Raw genomic sequence first — 11,950 nt, 5'->3', positions numbered from 1 at the left:
CAGACACACACTCACTCACAGCACAGACATGCTCACACTCATTCACAGCACAAACTTATACACCCTCACAGCACAGACACACAGACTCACACTCACAATTACAGCACAGGCACACTCACACACACAGCACAGACACACACACTCAGAATCACAGCACAAGACACACACTCACTCACAGCACAGACACACTCACTCTCACAGCACAGACGAACACACACACACACTCATTCACAGTGCGGATACTAACACTCACAGCACAGACACGCTCACACAGACACTCACGGCATGGATACACAGGCATGCACACTCACAGTGCGATTACAAACTCACACTCACTCACAGCACAGACACACACACACTCACTCACAGAGCAGATACACTCACATTCACAGCACATACACACTCACAGCACAGCCACACACATTCACAGTGCAGACAGACACACACTCACAGTGCAGATACACTCACAATCACAACGCCGACACACTTTCACTCACAGCGCAGACACACTCACATTCACAGCACAGACACACTCACATTCACAGCACAGACACACACTCTCTCACAGCACAGTCATACATGCACTTACAGCATAGACACACACTGACTCCCACTCACAGCACAGACACACACTCACACACACTCACAGCACAGACACACCCACACTCACAGCATAGACATACACACTCTCACTCACAGCAGACACAATCACAGCACAGACACACACAATCACTCACAGCACAGACACACACACTCACAGTACAGACACATTCACACTCACAGCACAGGTGCACACTTTCTCACAGCACAGACACACTCCCAGCACAGACACACTCACTCACATCACAGACACACTCGCGCACACTCACAGTGCGAACACACACTCACTCACACTCACAGCACAGACACACACTCACTCACTCACAGCACAGACACACTCATACTCATTCACAGCACAGAGACACTCACACTCACAATCACAGTACAGACACACACACTCACTCACAATCACAGCGCAGACACACACACGCTCACTCACAGCACAAACACATTCACACTCACAGCATAGACACTCACAATCACAGCACAGGCACACTCACACTCACAGCACAGACACACTCATACAATCACAGCACAGACACACACCTTCACTCACAGCACAGACACACTCACACTCACAGCACAGACACACACACTCTCTCACAGCACAGACACACTCACTCACAGCACAGACACCCTCACACTCATTCACAGCACAGACACACACATTCACTTACAGCACAGACACACCCACACTCAAAATCATAGCACAGACACTCACTCACTAACAGCACAGACACATACTCACACTCACTCACAGCACAGACACACACTCACAGCACAGACACACACTCACACTCACTAACAGCACAGACACACACTCACAGCACAGGCACACACACTCACAACCCGGACACACACTCACTCACACTCACAGCACAGACATACAGTCACACTCACTCACAGCACAGAGACACACTCACTCACTCACAACACTGACACACACACACTCACTCACAGCGCGGACACATTCACACATTCACATCCATGGCATGGACTCAGAAAGAGCGAGAGAGAGCAGTGGAGGCTGGTATGAATATGATGGATTAGACAGATTTTTGATCGACACGGAGTCCATAGCTCTTGGGGGCGGTGGGTGGGGTGGGGGGGGGGATAGGAAAGCGGAGTTAAGGCCACAGCCATATCAGCCATGATCGTATTGAATGCTGTAACAGGCTTGAAGGGCTGAATGGCCTCCTCCTGCTCCTATTTCTTCTGATCTTATGATTAGATGTGGACCAGATGACAGGGGGTGGTTGAGGGGAAGAGAAGGGGGTGGGGGTGAGGGAGGGACATGACGGGATGGTGGTGAGCTTTGGAGGGGCGGGGTTTTTATCAGCAGCTTCTGACTCACACACGTGACTTCAGGGCTCAGAAATTCCACTGCTAATGGGCAGAATCTATCAAATCTGCTCAGTATCTTCATCCACCGATCATGTTTCAGCTCACTGGTCCTCAGGGCTGAGCTGAAAGGTAATGTCTATATTGTCTACCCTATTGGTAAACAGCCCTGACTCCCCCCGATTGCCAATCCTATCAATCCAAGTTTCGAATCACCGGCAGCTCATTCACTAAGAGTCCTCGGAGTAACCTTGACCACAATGCATGTGGCTCAGTGAAAGGGGCACTTGGATTGGCTCCGGTGTTGCCGGGGTTGAACACGCAGCCCTCTCCCGGTGAGGGGTCAGACCTTGCGTGTTCCCAAGTCCGCCCGTGTTCCAATCGTCTGGGCTATTGGTGCCGGAACCGAACGTTCAGCCCCTCGGAGGGCTCCGTCAGAGCGAGGCCTTTCGGCCCCTCGAAGCTGTTCCGCCCTTCAGCGAGATCGCTGCTGAGCTGTATCGTCGCTCCGTTTACCCACCTGCCCTTCCACCCCTAACACCCTCGCCCAGCAAAATAAAAACCTGCTCCCAGTTTTGAATTTTTCAATTGACACCCACCCCACCCCCTCCCCTGGCTTCACCCCTCCCCTCACCTCCCCCCCCTCCCCCCAACCACCTCCCAGCCTCAACAGCTTTTTGTTGGGGGGAGAGTTCCAGATTTTCATTGAGCCTTTATGTGAATAAGTGTTTCCTGACATCATGCATGCACTCTATTCCCTCCAGCCAAAGGAAGCAGCTTCCCTCTATCTCTCCCCTCTCAACAACTTTCATCATCTTGAAACAATTTGTCAACTGGATAGACTTCAGCCATGATTGAATGGCGGAGCAGGCTCAATGGGCTGAATGGCCTAATTTCTGCTCCTATGTCTTATGGGCTTTACCCCAGAAAACACAATGTGGGATTGGCAGAGAGAGAGAGAGAGAGAGAGATCAGTGTGATATTGCAGTAACTTTGGGACCAGCCCTGAAAGATGGCTGGATAGTGTTGAGTGGGCGGTGGGTGGAGGGGGAGGTGTTGGTGGCGTCAGTGCCATCCTCCTTCTGAAATCCGTTCTACTTTTGGAATAATCGACAAATAAAAGGGCTAATTTTCGGTAAACGTGCTGAGAACAGGCAGAATCCACTCCGAGGTGTTGCTCACTGGGACAACACCACCCTCTTGTGGACATGGACACTCGATGCAACTCAAGCTCAGCTACCCACCCTGTTCCCTGGTGCTGGTTCGATGGGGTGCAGGCGAGTCCATTACAGCTTTCGCCCTGCCAGATTGTCACTCTCCTGTCAGCTGTCACTCAGCAGCACAGCGCTCCTCCCTCCTGATTGGAAGGTTGTGGTGTGGGGGGGGGGGGTGTGGGGGAGGGCAGGGGGTGGGTGTTGGTGTTCATGTCCCACTCCAGAGACTCGAGGCCACTATCCAGGCTGCAGGAGCCAGGGAGTGCTGCATGGTCGGAGGCGCTGTCTTTCAGATGAGGTGTTAAACTGAGGCCTCGTTTGCTCTCTCAGGTGGAGCATGCGCAAGACCCTGCAGCCAACGCTCGAGGAAGAGCAGGGGAATTCTCCTTGATATGGAAACGGAAAATGTCGGAAACACTCAGCAGATTGGGCAGCAGGTGTGAAAACAGAAACAGAGTGAAGGTTTCAGGCCAAGGATATTCATCAGACCCCGGATCCGAAGCGTTAACTTGGCTTCTCTCTCCACAGATGCTGCCAGACCCGTTCAATTTATTGCAGATTTCCAGTGTCTGCGGTATTTTGCTTTCGTATTCAAGTTCTCCCCAGAATTCTGCCCAACATTTATCCTCAAACCGTTGTCACTAAAATGGACTGGCCGGTCAGTATCACAAATGATATTTCTGGGAGCTTGCTGTGCACAAATTGGCTGCCACATTTCCTGTATTACAGCAGTGGCTGGACTTCTATTCTACTTCATTGGCTGAGAAGTGCTCGGGGGGTGTGACTGGCTGCCATGGCTCTATGGACTAGACCGCTTTGGCCAAGAAATGGTTAAGCCTTATTGCGGAGACATTTTTAATGCTTGATCCTTCAACCAGATCTCCAACTGGACAAGCTCTGGCCCCTGGGATTGCCCATGCTAACTGATCAGAGCCCCACAGTACATCACATGACCTGTGATTGACAGGAGGGAGTGAAGATACGTCCAGTTACCACACTGGCGTTACATAAATGCACGTTCTTTCCTTCTGTCTGTCTTGTCCAGGTGCTGGAAACAGAGCTAGCTGGTAGCTGTGAATAGGACATCTTCATTACCCCTTCCAAACCCGTGACCTCTACCCTCTGGAAGGACAAGGGCAGCAGACACATGGGGACACCACCATCTGGAAATTCCCCTCCAAGCCCCTCACCATCCTGACTTGGAAATATATCGGCCGTTCCTTCACCGTCGCTGGGTCAAAATCTTGGAACTCCCTCCCTAACAGCACTGTGGGTGTACCTACACCACATGGACTGCAGCGGTTCAAGAAGGCAGCTCACCCCCACCTTCTCAAGGGCAATTAGGGATGGGCAATAAATGCTGGCCTAGCCAGTGACACCCACATCACCAGAGTGAATTAAATAGAGATATACCCAGGGGACATAGCTTTCTTCACAAATCATCATGTGTTGGATGAAGCCTCCCATTGTGCAGCTTGTATTGCTCACCCAGGAGACCCCCTGTCTAAAAGCCTACCTCAACAAACTGGGACCCCCTCACTTAGGAGCACAAACTGGTTTTAACTGTCCTGAAAGTATCTGTCATGGGCAGGAAATGGTTGATAACAGCATGAAATATTTCCAATAATAGCAGGAAGATGTTGTCCCGAGGGGGTTTCTGGTTGCATTATTTAATTCTCAGGAGGACTCATGGCTCATTTGTTGTCACAATAACATCCTTCTGTTATTGATACCCCACTCAATATCTGAACTCTAAAAACAGTGCAATTCAAAACATCCAAGCACTAAAACATTGCCTGAAAAGGAACTGACTGTGTATAGGCATGCTCACACACGGTCACACACTCACACACACACGTGCTCACACACACACGTGCTCACACATACACACAAACACACACGCTCCCACACAAACACACACAGACACACATACTCACTCACACACATGCTCACACACACACCCACACACACACAAACACACACAGGCACACACACTCACTCACACACACACAAACACACACAGGCACACACACACATGTGCTCACACACATGCTCACACACACACGCGTTCACACACACACATACACACACACCCACACACACACAAACACACACAGGCACACACACTCACTCACACACATGCTCACACACACGCTGCTCACACACACGTGCTGACACACAAGCTCACACACACACTCGTTCTCACACACACATACACACACACCCACACACACACAAACACACACACACACACACACACACACACACACACACACACACACACACACACACACACACACACACACCCTCTCTCACATCTCAGAACTGAAGATAGTTGAATGGATGAAATGCCTGAAGCTGAGGCAATCGCATTGTAAATTGAAGATATGGAACGATTCCACTGAGATGGAGAGAGTGTGTTAAGGAGCTGAAAGAGGAGCAGTCGGCATGGAAACAGGAAAGGAAAACATCAACAACACAGGACAAAGTGAACCAGCCAATTGAGAGTGAGGGTCTGGCTCAGCCTCACAAACACTGTGTTCAGACTGGAGATCACCTTCCGCCCGAAAATCGCCAACTCACTGCTTCTCACTGCACCCCCTTCACACACACACACACACACACACACACACACACACACACACACACACACACACACACACACACACACACACACACACACATGCACAGAAAGGGGGCACATCACCCACAATCCCAACTGAAGAGAGAGAGAGAGAGAGAGAGAGAGGAAGCACTCCCCCAGTCTGAAACCTATTGTTGACAGAAGCTAAAGAATCAGATACACATCCTGCACAAACACGACGCTCGCTGCTGTTACATCCACAGGGCTGGTTTGCTGTGGTTTCGAGGGTTAACTAATGAGGACAGCTCACACAGACGAGTCTTATACCCCCTCCAGTGTCGAAGACTGGGGAGTGATTCAATCGAGGTGCAAAGATTGATTGAGAGAGACGGAGAGGGTGGATGGAGAGAAGGGAACTCCACTGGAGAGGGGGGGTGGTGGGGGGGAATCCAGAACAAAAGGGCACCCACGGCACGTTTACACATGGGGGAACAATTGGAGTTTCTCAGCTTGAGACTGATAGCTTTTTACTGGGGGGGGTGACTTGCCAGGGATTGTGAGCCCAAGGCTGGCAAATGGAGTTCAGACATAGATCGACCATGATCTCATACAATGGTGAAAGAGAGTGGAGGGGCTGAATGGCCTCCTCCAGTTCTGAATCCATCTGTTTCTCCCCCCACTCTCTCTCCATATTTTGACAGAGAATTTATCCAGACTTTATCCTATGTCTCCATCTGATGCTGAACCTGTATCACTGCGATGTGAGGCCAGATTTAACTTCTCTCAGTCTCAGAACACACCATCAGCACACAGTGACAGATTGAAAAGAATATGGGACAAAGGAACAGAGGGGCAGAAGTAGTCCATTCGGCCCATCAAGCCTGCTCCACCATTCAGTTAGATCATGGCTGATCATCTCGCACCACATCTCTTTCCGATGCAGTTAGGTACTTGTTTGGCCGGCACAGACTCGATGGGCCGAAGGGCCTTTTTCTGTGCTGTCGACCTCTATGACCCTATGACTTTGTCTCCATTTCCCTCGATGTCTTATGTCTCCAGAAATCTATAAATCTCAGTCTTGAACATACTCAGTGGCTGAACCTCCACAGCCCTCAGGGGCCAGAGAACGCCAAAGATTCACCATCCTCCGAGTGAAGAAATTCCTCCTCATCTCAGTCCTAAATGGCCTGCCCCTTGTACCGAGACTGTGTCCCCTGGTTCTAGACCCAGCAGCCAGGGGGAACAATGCTGTCGTTGCTCTTGGTGAAGGTGAGCCTGATGTCGGGGTGAAATCCAAGTCACCGTGGGGGATTCGCAGGCGAGGGCAAACTTGTCGGGGGGGGGTCGGAGGTTGAACACTACAAGAACATTCAGATAACCCTGCTATAGAGCTCCTGAACCTTCAGCCAATTCTCCCTCCTCTCCAGTCTGCCTGCTCCCTGTCTGCTCTGCAGAAGTGTCTCTGTTCACCTTTCTCACTCTCTGATTGAGATGACCCTTACCTGTCACGCACCACTCCAAACCCACCTGCAGTAAAGGGTTAACTTGAATGCTAGCTCCTGAACTCATGTGGAAGGAGCGGGTGTCCCAGTGATGTCACTGACCGAGGGAAGGGCAGTGTCAAGTTTCTCCGAGAGTTGCCCCAGCTCCGTCCTGATCTTACTTCACCTTTGTGAATAGCTAAAGCATGCCCATAAACGTTTTTGAACAAAAGACCATCACCTCCAGCAAGATCTCTTTCTTCCAAAGTGCAAAGCTACTGAATCCCGAGGTGGACCTGCAATAATGGGAGCCCTTGCCAGATTTTTTCATCCATTCCCAGAATGTGGAACGATTCCAGCCAGTTCTGCTCACCGTCGTTGTGTCAGACCTGGAAGCTCTAACTCAATGGTTAGAGCTCTCACCTCTTCATGAGCTGGTCATGCATCTGTCCCACTCCGGAGATGTGAGCACATAACGGAGGCCCATGTTCGAAGTGTAGTCCTGGGGGAGTGCTGCATTATTGAAGGTGCTGTCTTTCAGACGCCATGTACACTATTTTGAAGAAGATCAGGAAATCTGTTCCCTGGTGTCCCGGGGCAATACTTCTCCCTTAAATCAACACCACTGAAGCAGATTACCTGGTCACTTATCTGCCTCTGATTCTGGGATCTTGCTGTGCACAACTTGAGCGTCCAGTTTACCTCAGAAACAACTGATTAAGGACAGGTCGAGCAGGACACAGGCCTACTAATTGTTCGGCAATGGAAGACCTGAGGGTAGGGAAACGAACAGGAATTCAAAGCAAGGAGCATATGAGGGGAGTTTGTTGACTGGTTGATCTCGCTGCTCCATGGAGTGGAGTTGAAGCAGGTATCTACAACACAACGGACTTCTTTATTATGGGAGGGAGAAGGGAATTGGGGCACATAAGAGTGAGGTGGAAAGAGGTAATTCGAGTGGAAAGAGGCTCATATGCAGGACAAGCATTAGCACAGGCCAGTTAGATTCACTGAAGGGAATAAAGTGCTGATCACCTCTGAAAGGAATCACTGGGAATATCCCCCTAGCTAGTCTCCCATCTTCCACCCTACATAATCCTGAGATCATCCTAAACTCTGCTGCCTATGTCCTAACTCACACCAAATCCCGTTCTCCCATCGCTCCCTAAGCTCGCTGACTGACACAGGCTCCCAATCCAGCAATGCCTCCATTTTAAAAATCCCTATACCTCATTCCTCCCTATTTCTGCCATCTCCTCCAGCCCTCTGACATATCTACCTCCTTCAATTCTGACTTCCTGTGTATCCCTGATTCAAATCGCTTCACCATTGGCTGCCATGCCTACAGCCAGCTGGGGCCCTCAGCTCTGGAACTCCCTCCCTAGACCTCTCTGCCTCTCTCTCCCCCACCCTTTAATGTACTTATTAAAACCTTCTTCTTTAGCCCGCCCTTTAATGTACTTATTAAAACCTTCTTCTTTAGCCTGAGCTTTTTTTCGTATGTCCTAATATCGCTTTACATGGCTCAGTCTCAAATCTTATAATAACTGCACCCTGTGAAATGCATTGGAAGGTTTTCCTGTCTTTAAGGCGCTTCATTAATCTCAATTGTTGTTGGTGCGTAGTTCACATTGTGTCCACCAGGTGTCAGAGGGCACCACAACCTGGCCAATTTCCTGCACAGAGAGACCAATTTGCCTCAGTGTAAAACACATCAAATGGTCAGGGTCGAGGTGGGGGAGGGGCTGTGTTTTGTTGGGTGTGCAAGAGTGGGAAACGTGGTGTGTGGGGTGACAGAATTAGGCAGGATGTAAAACCTCCATTTACCGGTGGAGGTTGGAAGATGCAGAGATAAAGTCAGAGGCTTGTCAAGCCTGGCGCGTTCCCACCGCTCATACATTGACAGGTTGTGGCTACTCATCGAGTGTAATACTTATTCAAATCACCTCCTAACTTCAAGACGATGTCAGGAGCGCAGGAGGGGGCTGGAGGGAGGGGAGGGGAGAGCAGGAGGATGGCGTCTTGCATGGAGACTCGGGATGGGCAAGGCTGAGTCAGGGGCGCCGGGGTGGGTGGGGGGAGGGGTTGGTGTGGTGTGGGGTCGGGTCATGGAGGAGTGGAAGGGGAAAGGGCCTGGCAGCCTGGGTGTGGTGGGGAGGTGCTGGGGTCAGTCAGTCAAGGTGAGAAAAAGAGGGGCCCGAAGGGTCATTGCTGACCAAATGTGTGTCTGTCTCAGGGTGTTGGCTGGCAGAGTCCGCACAGCGCTGTGAGTTCATCTCCAACATTTCAGTGACCCAGGCTGAGAGTGACCTCGGACAATGTCCTTTACAACGCAGAGCAGGGAGGGCCAGCTGATCCTATACATTCAGCCGTGTCCCACAGAGGGCCGAGTACAACACTGGACACTAACATGAACATTCAATAAAGAGTGAATAAAAAAAAACACAACATTGATCCTTCCCCAATAAAGAAATGCCCTGAACTCCCTTATCACCATCAATGTGTGCCAGTCAGGAGGCGTGCCTGTTTAGCTCTCTGACTAAGCCAGTCTCAACAAATAACCATGATACACACATAAATAAACTGAAACCAGAGCAAAGTGAAATCCTTACAAGTGAAATTTGAGTTTGGGAAATAGCTGTGCCCCTTTTGAGCTCACGAGTCTCATGTTAATGGCAGTGGAGTTGGGCAGGAATATTTGGATATGATGATGAGCTTCCTGTTTGTCCAGGAGGCCCTGTCATAGCCCACCCATAGCTGTTGCTGTAGAGTAATGGCTTCATCAATCTGTTGTTATGATCACAGTCAGTGTTAACTGCTGCATAACCAAATCCCAGGCTTATGCAACCCAACCTTTCTCCACCACACCCAGGCTAATAACAAGGAGATGTTGTACCGATCTCAGCAGGAAGAGGTCCAGTAACACTTTTGGGTTTTTCAAAATTAAAAGTTTTATTAACCAAAAAAAAAAGAAAACTTAAGCACACAAGATTACAGTTACAAAATTAAGCTTAGTCTTACAAAACATTCCCCCAAAACTCTCTCGTTGGCCAAACCCACTTTCCAGGAAACACTCCCTTACAGATATTTAAATATGGGATCCAGTGATATCACACAAGGCAGACTGCGGCAGCTTCAATAACAGTGAACCACATGACCTGTACCTTCTTCCTCTTTGCAATGGAATTCACTTCAGAATCAAACTGTTTGCTGCAGCCCAAGACTTCTCAACAGCTCGAACAGCTCCAGCTACCTCCCCAGCTCTAGTTTTTCAACTAAACAGCTAACCAGCTCAATATCTTTATCTAGCTCTCTCTATCTCAACAGCTATCCACAGTAACTCTAATATATCTTTTCCCCTTTCATCTCAGTCACATTGTTTCCACACCCCCTTGAAACACAAACCCTTCCAAATACAAGATCTTCCTTGCTTCCATCTTGACTTTGCTTTTGGGTCAATAAAAATACCATATCCCCACGACAATTTACCTATGGACTCCTGCAAGATGCAAACATTTTCCTTGATTCCTCTGATTCCCCTTTGAAATTCAGATTAGCTCTAACCTATTTACTGGTACCTCAAACTTAATAGCTTTAACCTTTTCATGTTTCCAAACACCCTGACACCTAGCAACCTCTCTCCCAGCTTCAATTAAATCACAAACATACACATAGACAACCAGCCTTTTTATGGAGTAACACAATCTTCCCCAAAACATTTAAAAAAACATCCATTCTCACCAATGTTCCTGAGACCATGATGATGTTGGTCTCATGCCCATAGATGATATTGAGGCTCCAACAGAGTGAGGATCAGAACAGTCTGTGTCCTGAAAATCACGTGCTTACCCTGAGATCTTTGCAAATATTTCTTCATTAAAGAGGCTTGAAGTTAAACCATCCCGACTATCCCAGATCTGTCAAAGGGAAGCAAAGCCTCTTCAGGGTTAGGTAAGACTAGACCGCGCGGTATTAGTGAAACCTCACAGACACCCGGGCAGCAACATCGAGGAGGCATTGAAACAGCAGCATTGACAGCTGACAGTGGGTCTCAGTAAAGAGAAGCTCCCCTGGCAGTTTGACTGCACATGTCTCTGCTGGGCACTGCCAGCACTTCAACTCTCAATTATAATCATGTGGGAAGCAGCAAAAAGCAATGGGGCAGAAATGGTGCCCACTTGCTGTTCAAAGAGGTCAGTTTCAAACAGCCTCGGGAGTGACAACGCTGTTAACAAAATCCCAAACCTTTTTCAAAGCTGGCTGCCAGAGCGGTGATACGCATTTAGTCACAAAGGAATAAAATTAACGGCAACTCTAGAATAATTCCCTCTTTATACTTTTCTACTTCACTGATTAATTCATGCTGCTTCATGACAGTTTTGAAGCGAGGCGATTGTGTGGGAGCTTCAATCTCTCAGCTGTCAGAACTCTCATTCTGTTTTAGTATCAAAGCAAAATGCCGCAGGTGCTGGAAATCTGTAACAAAAACAGAAAATGCTGGGAAAGCTCAGCAGGTCTGGCAGCTTATGTGGAGAGAGAAACAGAGTTAACGTTTCGAGTCTGTATGACCCGTACGGACTCAAAACGTTAACCCTGTTTCTCTCTCCACAGATGCTGCCAGACCTGCTGAGCTTTTACAGCATTTTCTGTTTTTGTCTCATCCTGCTCCTTTGGGTTGTCACTAGCTGTGGTGTGTGCTGCTTTGGCACCATGAAACAGTCTTTATAAAC

This window comes from Carcharodon carcharias, chromosome 17 (genome assembly GCF_017639515.1).
Source record: "Carcharodon carcharias isolate sCarCar2 chromosome 17, sCarCar2.pri, whole genome shotgun sequence".
Taxonomy (NCBI): Eukaryota; Metazoa; Chordata; class Chondrichthyes; order Lamniformes; family Lamnidae; genus Carcharodon; species Carcharodon carcharias.
This window is presented reverse-complemented; position numbering follows the sequence as displayed.